Below are 13635 nucleotides of genomic sequence, written 5' to 3'. Positions count from 1 at the left end.
GAGATACCATCTCATAATAATAATGATAAATCTAGGAAGACATTATGTCGCAATTATTATAGCCATTTTTTTCTTATTCTCATTCACGGCTTACGTGATCTGGATGTCGCTTCGATATGGATGTTTATGAATACAATAACATCTACCTGCCTGGTTGGAGAGGAGCGAGTATGCTGACTGCTCTGCCAACAAGGCAAGCAGAGTAAATATTTATTCAGCGGCAAAATAATATATTCAGCAAATGAGAAAACATTTGCTTGAATGTTGAAAAGACGATATCTGTAACCTATTGATGTCAAGAAATGTAGGAGCTCATCTTGTCCAGAGCTTGTGTCTTTAAAAGTAAAATTAAAAGAAATAAAATTAAGATACTATTAAGTTTATAGCGACCTTGAAATAAACTGGATTATCAGCACCCCCACTGAAGAATGCTTTGTAGATCAGTATTCGCGTTGTTGTAGAAACTGATATGCAGGAAATTTTGATGATTTTTGTATTGGATATCATTAGACTGCAGATATCTTGGTATATAGAAAGACGATAGAGTAGGCAAAAGAACAAACCCTTGTGGAATCCCAGCATTAGTTCTAACGTTTGAGGATAAAACGTCATCGGCAATAACTAGTAACATGTGCCGAAGCAGAAAACTAGCAGCTCTGATGCAGGCTGAGGCGATTAGGGGTATAAAGCAACGTATCATATGTTTCATACCACAAGCAGTATCACGGCTTATGGTACGAAAAACCCAATTTTTTCGTACCACAAGCAAGAAAACCTTGCTACCACGTTACGAGACTGCTACTTAACCTTCCATTGAAAGTAGAAGGAAGTCAGAAGTGAACATAATGTCATATATTCACACTCATATTCATATATCACAAGTTTAATTAATACATATTAATAAAACCTTCTATTAAAATATGAAAAAGATTGTTGTCATACATCTAATTTTTACAGTATTAGCTTATTGAGTTATAACATATATATTACAATAATACAGTATATATTATAACTATGACTCAATAAGCTATATATACATATAGCTTATATAACAGAATAATGTTATGTTAAAAAGAGATGCTTTAGGGGACTTCGTTCCAGTATGCTAATTCGCCAAGTCCAATCAAATGAAATTTAGTGATTTCTGTAGATTCCTATGAGACTTATGCGATGATATAATGTGGAAAGGTTTAGATTCTAATGTGTTAAATAAGTAAACATTTATTTAAGAATATTTAGTTAATTAGTTATTCACACAATTCACATCACTGGACGTCCAATGATCACTCCCATACATCATAGAATTTTAGTTGTGAAGCCTTCGCTAGGAAAAGTGTCAGCAGATTCCCTTTCCACACAGAGTTAAAAGGACAATCACAAACATTTATGTCCAAGGCGGGATTCGAATCCGCAGCCTCTGGATGGAAAGTGGAACTACTCGGTCAACCAGTCTGGCTTCGAATTAATTGAAGCATTAAAATTAAAGGAAAAAATTATAATGTGCAACAAAAAGTTAATAGATGGTAGTAAGAGAAATACAACATTGACTTTATGCAGAAACTTGACTTTAACCGAATTTTGAGAGAACAGAGATACAAGTATCATACAAGGACACACAAAAAAAGACTATCTTATTTTTGCTTGAGAGATTAGGAGAATATACATCGTCTTCAACAAATCTGGTCATCGTTTTTCCACGTGATTGGCATGCTCTATTCTATCAAATTTGCCGTTAGTTTTGTTTTTTTTTTAATTTTTTTTTAAACATTGCATAGACAGTGTTCATGTTGCCAAGCATTAAGATAACTGATCTATATAAATATTGATAAGTGCAGAATAAAGTTGTGTTCGAATCCAGTCTAGGACTCGAAGAATTTTATGATGTTCTTTTTTAATTGAAAGTGATATAGTCCATGGGGATGGCGAGGGTTTTCTGCTCAGAAATTTGGATTTTTCATCTTGTAAAACAAGGGAAATCAGTCAAAGGCCACAGGTAACTGGCCTCGGAGCAGTAGTTCCTTTGGTAATTCAAAACAACAACAAACAACGCACATGCGTATAAAAATGAGTAGCCATTTAAGTTCTCTAATCAAGTAAGTCCAGTGAATAATGCTTTTAGAGTTCCGAGAACTGATAAAATAGCTTTATTCGACTATTTAACCGTGGAATTCCTCGCTTCAGTAGTGTTTTACCTTATGGTGCATGTGAAATAAAGGACGGATTGCTTAGGCTTAGGTTACATGCTGAAGAGATTTTGTCTTTCTATAAAGTCTGCATTTTGATTGTACAAATGAAAAATTGTACTACGAAACAAAATATTGACGCACAGAAAATTATGTTAACTATCATTATTAAACACATTTTTAAAGTCGTTGTAGTTAGCTAAGAAAAAAACTTTGTTTTTAAAATAAGAATTGGTAAGAATTGCGACACGATAAAGTACTGTCAAATGTAAAGTTGGTGCAACATATTCAACTGTTATACAAGCAAAATAGTTACCACTTTAAGAACTAGAATTTTTATAAAAGAAAAGCTAATTTTCCGACGTATAATAATAAACACTCATCCCACGAAACGCATTGATTACTCTATTATCGGAATGATTCGCCTTCTTCTGTCATGCGCAGAAGTGTCGAAGGGTCTCGCATCTATGATCGGACACTATTTAGATCAGTGTTTCTCAACCTTTTTTGGATCATGCCCCACCTCAACATCTCAAAGATTTTGATGCCCCCACCAGCATAATAGTCAGCCAAATTCTGAAAAAGTATAATATAAATATGTATATGTACATGTACATTTTCTAATTGCCCCCAAAATATTCAAATTCATCCCCCCCCCCCTTGGGGCGTACGCCCCACGTTGAGAAACACTGATTTAGATCAACATTTTCTGTGGATTATCTCACCTTCAACCCTCTCGTAGATGGGAGGCACATATAAAAAAAAAAAATCATGGACATGGTTAATGTTAAAATGTTTCCGCGAAGTACTTCTGTCAAAAACGTAAAATGCTATATTTTGTACTAATACTAGAGTATTTTGAATTTATTAATGTTTTTTAAATTAATTTTTCACCTTTAACTCTCATTTGCAAAAGCGCGATTAGTCTCTCATAATATTGCAAATTAACTTAAACCGATTTAAGATTATTCTTTATGCATATTATGAGTCGTTTTTTTTTGTTGTTGTTATTTTTTAAATTTTCGATATGGATGTTTAAACAGAACAACTGCAAGTTGTATGTGTAGAATTCTTGTCATCTAATTATAACCGTAAGATGGCACTTCATGGTCTTATGCAACAAATCTAATGAATTTAATAATATTATTATTTGCAGTTTTTATATGTTCAAATATTCTGCTCCCGAACTGAAATTTAATGTAGTTGGAAATAGTTTTCTTTTCTATTTTTCTTACCATCATCTGAATTCATTAGTTGTATTTGTTTATATAATTTATATTCAGAATTACATACTGTAAATACACGAAGGGCATACATAATATGCCGTATATGTACAACTTTCGCTAAGCCTAATTAAAAGTAAAATACGTTCATTTCTCGTCTGCTGCGTCTTTAGACAAGCACAATAAAAATCATACAATACCAAACCTTTTCCCATGTTTTTTATATAATAATAATAATAATAATAATAATAATAATAATAATAATAATAATAATAATAATAATAATACTAAATTGCTAACCGAGAATCTCTTGTTTTGGTGGAACAGTTTGCGAACAGAGCTAATGCTTAATCCTACACATATTTTCTATGTGAATTTTTTTATAACACACATCTTAGAAACGATAAACCTTAACTACACCTTTATCAAATCAGGAAGTGAACATAGAATTAAAACTGTTTACTTAAAATTACTGTTCAAACATAACATATCACGGACAAATAAAATATAGTCTCTCATAAACAATAAGCTCGCATCTCTACGATTTGTTAATTGGCGCCTTCTCGTGCTGTAACCATGAAATACTCGTATAAAAATAAATAAATAAATATTCTCTTTCTAAATAACAAACGAATACTTTGTGTCTACAAGAACTATATTACTTTCACTAACTAACGACGTATTTTAAAGGATTAAGTTTATTATAAGAAATCTGCTAATATACATTTATCATATGAAAAATTAAAAAAACTTATTATTATTATTATTATTATTATTATTATTATTATTATTATTATTATAACGGTGTCTTCATGGTGTCAAAAGACTCATCGCGGGAGACCATACATTGACACACTAACCATTATTCACACAATACCTATCATACTTCTTAAATTCATTCACAGACGAAGCATTCACAACCATCTCTGGCAACGCATTCCACCCATTCACAACCCTCCAAGCAAAAAATCTAGTCTTAACACCCTTGTTAACCACACTCTTACACAATCTCCAGTGATGACTCTTCGTTCTCTCCCTTCCTGCACTGGTCTTAAAAAAGTCATCAGTATCAATACTATAAAATCCCTTTAATAATTTATATGGGTCTATCATATCTCCTCTCCTACGTCTATCAGCCAGTTTTTGGAGCCCACAGATCTTCAATCTATTTTCGTAGGGAACATTCCACAGACCTGTAACAATCTTTGTAACTCGCCTCTGAATTCTCTCCACCATTTCTTCATCATCAATAAATCCAGGTTATTAATTTATTAATTATAAACGTTCTAAAACACTTCATCCAAATAACGAAAGTCAAACAAAGTAATTTTCATATAGCTAACAAAAGCTGTTATAAATGGTGAAGGAAAACTGAGGTATAGAATTCTTTAATAATAATTATAAACGCATATTACATACTTTAATGATATTAATTATAGTCTTGTATAATTATAGCGTCACAGACTCGTAGTTGCTATCACTAGACTGACAGAAAAAAGTTTTTTTCTTCTTTTTTTTTCGAATTAGTCACTTTTGGAGCAGGTAAACAGGTATATAGGGTCCTTCGAGCAAATCTCCAATCTCAGAACAATCGACTATGGAACTTATTTGATTTCACTTAATAATACTGAGTACTATTTCGAACAAGATGTGATGGGTGATAGAAGACATGCATCAGCCAAGTAGTGCAATGAGTGCAGATCGAGTAATTATGATGGGGAATTTTAACTATGGTGAAATCGATTGAAAAGAGGAAAGATCACATGTCAAAAAGGAATGGAATTCATACACCTTCTAAGAGAAGGTGTATGAATTCCATTTAATGATATTAATTATAGTCTTGTATAATTATAGCTTCACAGACTCGTAGATATTAATTACTTGAAACAACATATAACTAAAGGGAACTAATGGTGTAAGAGTGTTGGATCTGGTCATAGGTTCAGAAGACCTACGCATAAGTAAGGTATCCATGTTACCTCCGATTGGTGAGAGTGATCATGCGGTATTGACTTGGGAGGTTGCAAAATTTATGGATTTCTCTCTCAAGGAGCATATACGGAACTACAGGTTAGGCAATTAAGACATTAAGACAAGCTTTGGGGCAGTTTACAGCCGCCCATGGCATAAAAATTTCAGGAGAAAGATGTTAACAGTGTATGAGATATAACCAACGGGTATCTGAAGGAAGCAATATCGCAATGAATTCCCATGATCTGGAAGATAAATAAGGTAAGCGTTAAATGGATGAGTTGTAGTATCAGGCGTGATCTGCAAAAAAAAAAAAACTGTTATAGAGGATTTACATGGAGAAAAGTGATCAGTACACTCACGAGCAATACAAAGATCTCTCAATCCTCAAGCTACAAAGCCGACTAGAGAACCACTAATCATTTCATGATGGTAGAAATTGGAGAGAAAAAGAGAGAGAGATGCCAATCGATTTCCAAAATGCTAGATTGTCGAGCTTACTTTCTTTAACGAATTAAAAAAACATAACCGATTTATTTATTTTTATATAAATACAGTTTATAAAAAAAGTTTACCAGCATAATAAACAAGGCTAAATCGGATTATGAGAAGAACTCAGCCAAGCAGGTCAAAGAAAATTTCTAAGAATTCTTTTGCTACATGGCAAGTAAAAGAAAGAATGGCTTTCGAAGGTTAACTTTAGTGGGCGCTTATGATATCAGGGTCACTGAGTCATATAATAATAGAGTTACTGAGTGACCACTTTTCAATATCACCCGAGTGAGGATATTTCTGTGTCTTCTGAAGCAATAACTGATATGATAATTGAGTTCATTGAATGAGAGGTACTTTGGATATTGCAGAATTTAAATGCAAATACTGCTGTAGATGTGGGTAAGATATCTGCTCAGGTATTACGTGCAAATAAGTTGGCAATGCCTCTTACTTGGTTATTTAACTTAAGTGTGAGCTCTAGTAAGATCCCTAGGGAGTGGAAGGAAGGTAAAATAGTCCCTTTGCATAAAGTAGGCTCTAAGACTGCGGTAGAAAATTACAGATTAATCACTATCCCGGGAGTGGTGGTAAAAGTATTGGAAAATTGGGTTAAAGGAATTCAGGAATGGGTGGATAAGAACATGATACTCTATTGAAACCAACGTGGGTTTATTAAAGTCGATCTTGCTTTTTTATTAAATTTTCATAATAGAGTGACAGCTGAGATGGACTAGGGGAATGGCTACACAGTGATACTGCTATGCTGGATTTTGCTATGGCTTTTGACAAGATACCCTACGAAATGCTTTTACTCAAATTAGAATAAATCGGGATGGATATTAAGCTGTGATGTGGATAAGAGAATGGCTCATGGACAGATACCAAAAAGTAGTGTAGGGAGGAGCAGAGACCAAGTTGAAGCAGGGGACCAGTGGTGTACTGTAAGGCTCTTTGCTTGGACCATTATTGTTTAATTTTTACATAAATGATACAGGGAATGACTTGAAGGGAAATATTCAGTTGTTTGCTGATAATGCAAAGTTGGATAGCGCAATAATTAATCAAGCAATTAATTAAACTCGGTTCAATGTGGAAACGTGTTTATAAGATTACAACTTGTGTACCACATTGATGGAACTATACTCCTAGAGATAGATGAGGCTAGGTACTTGGGGGTGTTGAAGAGTTGGAGTTCAGAGGGCATATTGCTAAGGTGTTCAAGATAGCTCATAGGATTACTTAGTTCTTGAAGAACACAATAACATGCATAGATAAAGAAGTTATTATTAGATTATTGTGCTCAGGTCTGGTCACCTGGATTCGTTGGAGATGAAAAAGTGGTAGATAAGATTCAGAGGCGAGTGAACAAGTTGGTGAGTGGTGTAAAGAATGTTCCCTACATTGATAAATTGAACGTTTGTGGATTATAGAGGTTGGTTGATAGGCAGAGAAGAGGGGATATTATAGAAACATTTAAGGTATTAAAGGGTTTTATAAGAGTGATGCAGGGGAAATATTTCTGCAGTCGGATAGTAGTGGAAGAACAAGAGGTCATCCCTGGAAATTAAGTAAGAGATTGACTAACAAGGATGTGAAGAGTAGATGTTTCGCTTGGAAAGTGGTGAATGAATGGAATTCATTGCCTGGCTCAGTTGTAAATACTTCGTCTCTCAATGAGTTCAAAAAGAGGTATGATAGATATTGTGGATAGTTTGGGTCTCCCGCGATGAGTCTTCTGGTTCCATGGGGATGCCGGTATAATACAAAGATGGTGGCAGCTATCTGCAGTATCTCCGTATGCAACCCGACTAGAGAACCACTAATAATTTCATGATGATAACAATTGGAGAGAGAGAGAGAGAGATGCCAATCAATTTCTGAAATACTAGATTGTTGAGCTTACATTCTTTAGCTTTCTTTAAATCGATATATTTATTTTATTACCTTTTCTCCTCTAAAATAGATTATTCCGCCATTAACTTACATAACACTTAAGGAAACCGTAGCCATTTTCTCATGATTTCCGTACCTTTAAAAATAAACGAGCAGTAATTTGAGAGATGTAATTTAAAAGGATTGAGATTGTAATCTGAGAGATTTTAATTAGAGAGTTGGGGTTATAATATGAAAATTACAATAAAACAGCAGAATACTAAATAAATTCACTATTAATTAGAACAATCAGAAAGTAAAGATGTCAAAAGTTGCTAGCTTTTGTAAAAATCCAGCACCTGATATGTTGAAGGCTGTGAATTTATAGGATATGAGTACCGTACGTGGTATTTATGTCCTATTGGATAGATAATCGACAGATAAACCAAAGGTCCTACTCTACAGACCAACTTTGAAACCATTTTAGAGTTTTCGTTAAACGAAAATCTGTCATTTAATCTACAGAAAATCCAGAAAAAATCAAATCTCCTGACTTTTTGCTTTTCCTATGCACCGACCTTAAAAGTCCTTACATTTCATATACATAATTTTATTGATTTTTTGTTGCCAGAAAGATATCAAAAGAATCTGATTCAAGATAGACAAGAAGTCCCTTGTTCCTCGTGTCATTTCTCTACTTGTACTGCAAGTTTGTGCTTCGGAATTAACTCTGTTTTCCGTCGACTTTTTCCCACTCTTATTTCGATTTTTTGGTATATTTATTATACTTTGAAGCATCGTTATTTAAATTCAAAATAAAATACGTTTCTTTTGTTTCTCGTTAGAATCTAAGTAGAACCTATAGGTTTCAGTGGATTACGATAGATCCTTCAAGAACTCCTATACTGTAGTGTTTTGTGTAGATACATTGAATCCATGCAGAAAATATTATTTTTAACATATTTAAGTTTAAGAATCTATTCAAATAGTGAAGTCTGCTTAACATAATCCTTACTCTATTTGTGTAAGGCTGATTGTGAATTCCAACTTAAATTAAAATGAAATGTTATTCTTAAATAAATTATTAGATTATGTTACCAACATTGGTACATATGCCATGGAAAAGTTTAAGCCGTCTCAAGTGGATGCTCTTAACATCGCTTTGTATTTGATTGGATTTGCATAAAAGGCCCATTAAGTAACCTTCCACAGTATGGTTGTCTCCCTGTAAATAGATTGTGAATTTCATCTTTGGATGCACATTACGTGTGCTAGTAGATGAATCTGTATCCTTAAACTTTGCAACTAATGCTGGTGTTCAACAGGGTTCTTTTCTTCCACTTACTTTCTTCCTTATACATGAAACAATTGAAAAATGTCAATAATATTTTCCAGTTTTTTCAACAGGGTTCTTTCCTTTTCTTCCACTTACTGTCTTCCTTATACATGTAACAACTGGAAAATGTCATTGACATTTTCCAGTTGACTGCATCTCCAATACATAGTTTTGTTGATTAGAATATGTGCCGCTCCTTGTTTTTTCTCATTTGACAAATCGTTTACTTCACAACTCACCAAAACGTCCAGTATATCGACTTCGAGAATCTTAAATTCTCACCTTAACACCTTAAAACCATTCTTCAATGAAAGTAAAACGGCATAAAGATATTACAAACACATTCCCTTCCTTCCGCATCCAGAAAGGTAGGTTTCGTATCTTCTTTCGCCTAAGGCATTACTTTATCTCTGAACAGCTTTTAATTCTTTACAAACCGATTAAATCATTGAATGTTGTTTTTCCCCATGTGGAGTTTTTGTTCACTATTTCACTCCATTCTCTTTCACATAGTTCTGCTATTTGAAATTTATACATATATTTCTATGGAAACTGTTCATCATTCCCCGTTTCGAAATCTTAAAACACGTGGAGAAGTTATCCAACACCTCTTTACCTTTCAACTTCAAATTCAGAGAACAAATTTTTCGTTCTCTTGATTCATTCCTTCTGTTGTCATCTGGAACCATATTCCCTCTGGTGTATTATTTCCTAAAATTCACAATCTATAGTTCTTCAAATCCAATGTTAATAAGTTTCTCTTTTCGTACTCAATTTTCTGCCCATTTCATGACACCAATGTACTATAGGTTGAACAACCTCTTGTAGATGTGATTACCATAAATATCAGTACCGTGGACTATCCAAGAATGAATTATAATACATTTCCGCGCTCCAACTCTTTAACATCAAAAATAAAAACTTTTTTGCAGGAAGTAGAGTAGGGGAGTTGATCGATGTAACTTTGTCATTCGTACAAATGAAATTCTAGTAGATTCTGATATGTTATTTTCCCGAAAGACTGATAAGTGCTTTTGCATGTGTTTGTATCCTTTGCAATGCTTTTCCATTAGGATTTTAATGGAAAAAGTTGGATCAATACATGATTGTCCTTTTTTTTGTGAGCCATTTTGTTCTTCCCAAAGTTTATCTTCCACATATGATTTGAAATTTGAAGTTAATATTCCTGTTTATAGCTTACAACCATTACTTAGAAGACTTATTCCATTATAGTTATCTCCGTTATATTTAAATTTGAATGATAATGGCCTTTTTATAGCTTTCTAGGTTTTTGCTTGCTGCCAGATATTGCTAATACTTTTAGTAGTCGTTTGATGAACAGAATTCCTGATTATTTAAAAAGTAATATATCTATTCAATCTTCGACAGTGGATTTTTCTGATTTATTCTGATATATCGCTGGTTGGATTTCTTGTAACGTAATGTATTCTCCTGAATAGTTAGTAGTTTACATTATATTAATTTAAGCTGCATTACTATTTTGCCATTATTATCTTTCGGGAAAATGTCAAACCAGATTTTTTTCTTTATTTAATTTTAACTTTTCTTTGCTACCTTCTTCGCATTTATTAATATTTTATATGTATTAGATTTTTTTCACTATAAAATCTCTTTCCAATTTCGGTCAATGATCTCATGTTTTCTCTGTTCTTTTTCCTGCATGCTTTTTTGAGTATTAACTTTAATTAGCGTTTCCCAAACTTTGGTTAGCAACTACGTACCTGTTGTCGTCCAAAAATTACTGGTCGTCAGAAGATGTAAAACTCAAATATGGCTTGTGAGCACTCGATATAGAAAATAAATATATAAACGATAAAAAATAAATCTAAAAAAATAATAAAAATAATCGTTAGAAACGTATACGTGACGGATATTGTATCAATATGCGTCACGTACATATGATCCATGTATGTTTGGGAAACGCTAAATGTTCTTTTACTGAAGTCCGACTTCCTACAGTGGCAACAAGTATTTGTAGACAGACTATTTTCAGCCTTATTATCATTTCTTAATTTATTGTTTTGTACTTTGTTGTGATGAAGGGACATAATTTGAAATGCCAGAAAGAAGGACAGTGCAATTACAGTTAGGTTAGCTAGTTGCATATTTATGGAGTCTAATTTTGTGGGATTTGAGAGAGATAGTTAGATTTTGCATTGTCATGGTGCATTTTGCATTATCATATAAATGTTTGTATATGCTTCAGTGCAACCAAAATCCTTAAAATTTATGTATAAAATAAAATAAATAATTAAACAAAATAATAAAAAAATCTTGATCTTGACTATTATTATTATTATTATTATTATTATTATTATTATTATTATTATTATTATTATTAAACGTAGGAAAGCATGAACGGGATAAAACTTATGAAAACCATAAAACAGAGAAGTGGTTTTCCTCATTTCACAACAGAGGCAAAACTGCTAAAAGTGTTGACTCGTTGTTGACACTCCTGCAAGCAAAGCTTGCATGACACCCACATCACAGCCAAGGAAAAGCAAACACTATGACAGAAGGATTATGTTTTGTAATACATCATATCAATCCTGAAAGTAGAACAGGTATTCACGATAGCAGGTGAAAATACGTTAAACAATATTACCGCTTCAGTTATGCTCAAATTAATAAATAAAATATTGGAAACATTCTACATTGATGGCGTCCATTTACAGACAGGGAAAGAAAAACATAATAAGCAGTTGCGTGTCTACTTAATCTGCTATAAACCAAATTAAGGAGCGCATAGTAGTACTTTACAAACTCGTCAGTTACTGATTCATTCAATCCAATGCCCTTAGAGGGTAATGGATGGCAATGCTGTAGCCAGTGAAGCTCTAACTGAGGCTCGGCTATTGCTGTTACCCTCCTCCCATGATCAGAGCTTTAATTAATAGCTCAATAACACCTTATCCCTACACTGTCCTCTACAGATAACGGGGAAGATAAAAAGCATTCTTGCTTCGCCCCTTTAAGCCAGTCCTTATAAGGATAAATTATGCAGCATTCTGAAAACACAATACGATATAGCTTCCAGAAGGAAAAAAGAAAGAACAGCTTCAATACTTCCTGTAAGATTTTACAAAATGTAATATTTATTTTTATAGATGTATAAAATGCATTCGACTCTCTCTCTCTCTCACTCACACACACACACACACACACACACACACACACACACACACACACACACACACACACACACACACACACACACACACACACACACACACACACACAAAAGAAATACTAGAAACAAGAATGCGTATTTAAATAGCTGGACCCTTACCTGCGTGCTTTAAAATTATTTACAGAAAAACGCAGTTAATAACTTAGAATAAATCCAAAGAACAATCCAAATAAATCCAACAAAGAATAAATCCAAATTACAGGTAACGCAATTATGACTTTATAATTAAACCAAAACAAAGAATTACTGGTGATCTATGGACACTTACAGGACTTAGTTCTTTCCTTTTCAATATATGCAGAAGACACAGGTTTGGTATCCGTATGTTACATTTTTAAGCACTGCCTGTGCAGATGTGATACGTGATATTAACCTAGCTGCTATCTGTATCACAATTAAATTCCATATATCTAAACTCCGATAAAAAATCAATGCTCTTCAGAAATCCACAGATGCAAGCTATTGACACTAAATATCTAACAACTTCCCTCTGAACATCCATAAATATTATCTACTTCTGTAAAACTAAAACCCATTTGCAACAAACATAAAGCAATACCTTGGAATCTATAAAGACGCTGATACAAACCAGAATAGTCATAAAAATCATCTGCAAAGTAGTAATTAATATATTGTATCTTGAAATATATTACTCAAACACATAAAAAGTACAAATCTACAATTTGTACTTTTTATGTGTACGCAATAACAGCATATGCATTCTGTACTGCCTAAATGCTAAAGGTTCTATCACTAAGGTACACAAAAGAGAAACTGATCTGGATGCAACGAGATGTTGCTACGGTTATTCGTAAACACTAACAACAGAAACATGATAATTACTGTTAAATACTTGGTGATACAGTGATGATAAAATGCTACTTCAACACTAACTATAAAATAACTAGAAATATGTATTACATAACACAATCAATTTATATGCCATAAAAATCACTAATCGCTACAGTAAATCCATCTGAAGTGTTTATATTCCGGATATCATTCAACTACCATTTCGCAACAGAAACGCCACCTTCTTTCCCGTGGACAACTAAAAATAAAGGATACTGGGGAAGTATTACAACAAAAGAGGAAGTTGCACCTTGCATGCCTAACGAAATATCCTAATACTTATATCAGTAGAACCTCTCCCCATCACATCACCATATATTTCAATTTTAATATTAATTCACATTTATCGCAATCCTTTCCATTAGCACTCGTGCATATGTATATACATGTATGCTCCTGCTTATTTGCACATTAACCTATCACGCTAGGTAACTTTTCCAGAAAATGTCGAAAAACAGTAACAATTCCATATCAGATTCAAACCTCAGC

The 13635-nt window shown here is 33.3% G+C and overlaps 1 protein-coding gene across 13 annotated transcripts in view; it reads right to left on the bottom strand.

The window, feature by feature from the left end:
- LOC150093683 (beta-1,3-galactosyltransferase 1-like) overlaps nucleotides 1–13635 on the bottom strand; it is a 204767-nt gene that overhangs the window by 19434 nt on the left and 171698 nt on the right. The window contains exon 1 of one of the 13 annotated variants that reach the window (XM_090412795.1): nucleotides 3707–3821. The exons of the other annotated variants lie outside the window; for them this stretch is intronic. The gene's annotated coding sequence lies outside the window, so the exon portion shown is untranslated. Of the gene's footprint in view, nucleotides 1–3706; nucleotides 3822–13635 lie in introns of those variants that run through there. 13 annotated transcript variants of the gene reach the window in all.

The sequence above is a fragment of the Typopeltis vanoorti genome, chromosome 23, assembly GCF_054136105.1.
Source record: "Typopeltis vanoorti isolate ZY-2024b chromosome 23, IOZ_Tvanoo_1.0, whole genome shotgun sequence".
Lineage (NCBI taxonomy): Eukaryota > Metazoa > Arthropoda > Arachnida > Uropygi > Thelyphonidae > Typopeltis > Typopeltis vanoorti.
This window is presented reverse-complemented; position numbering and strand designations above follow the sequence as displayed.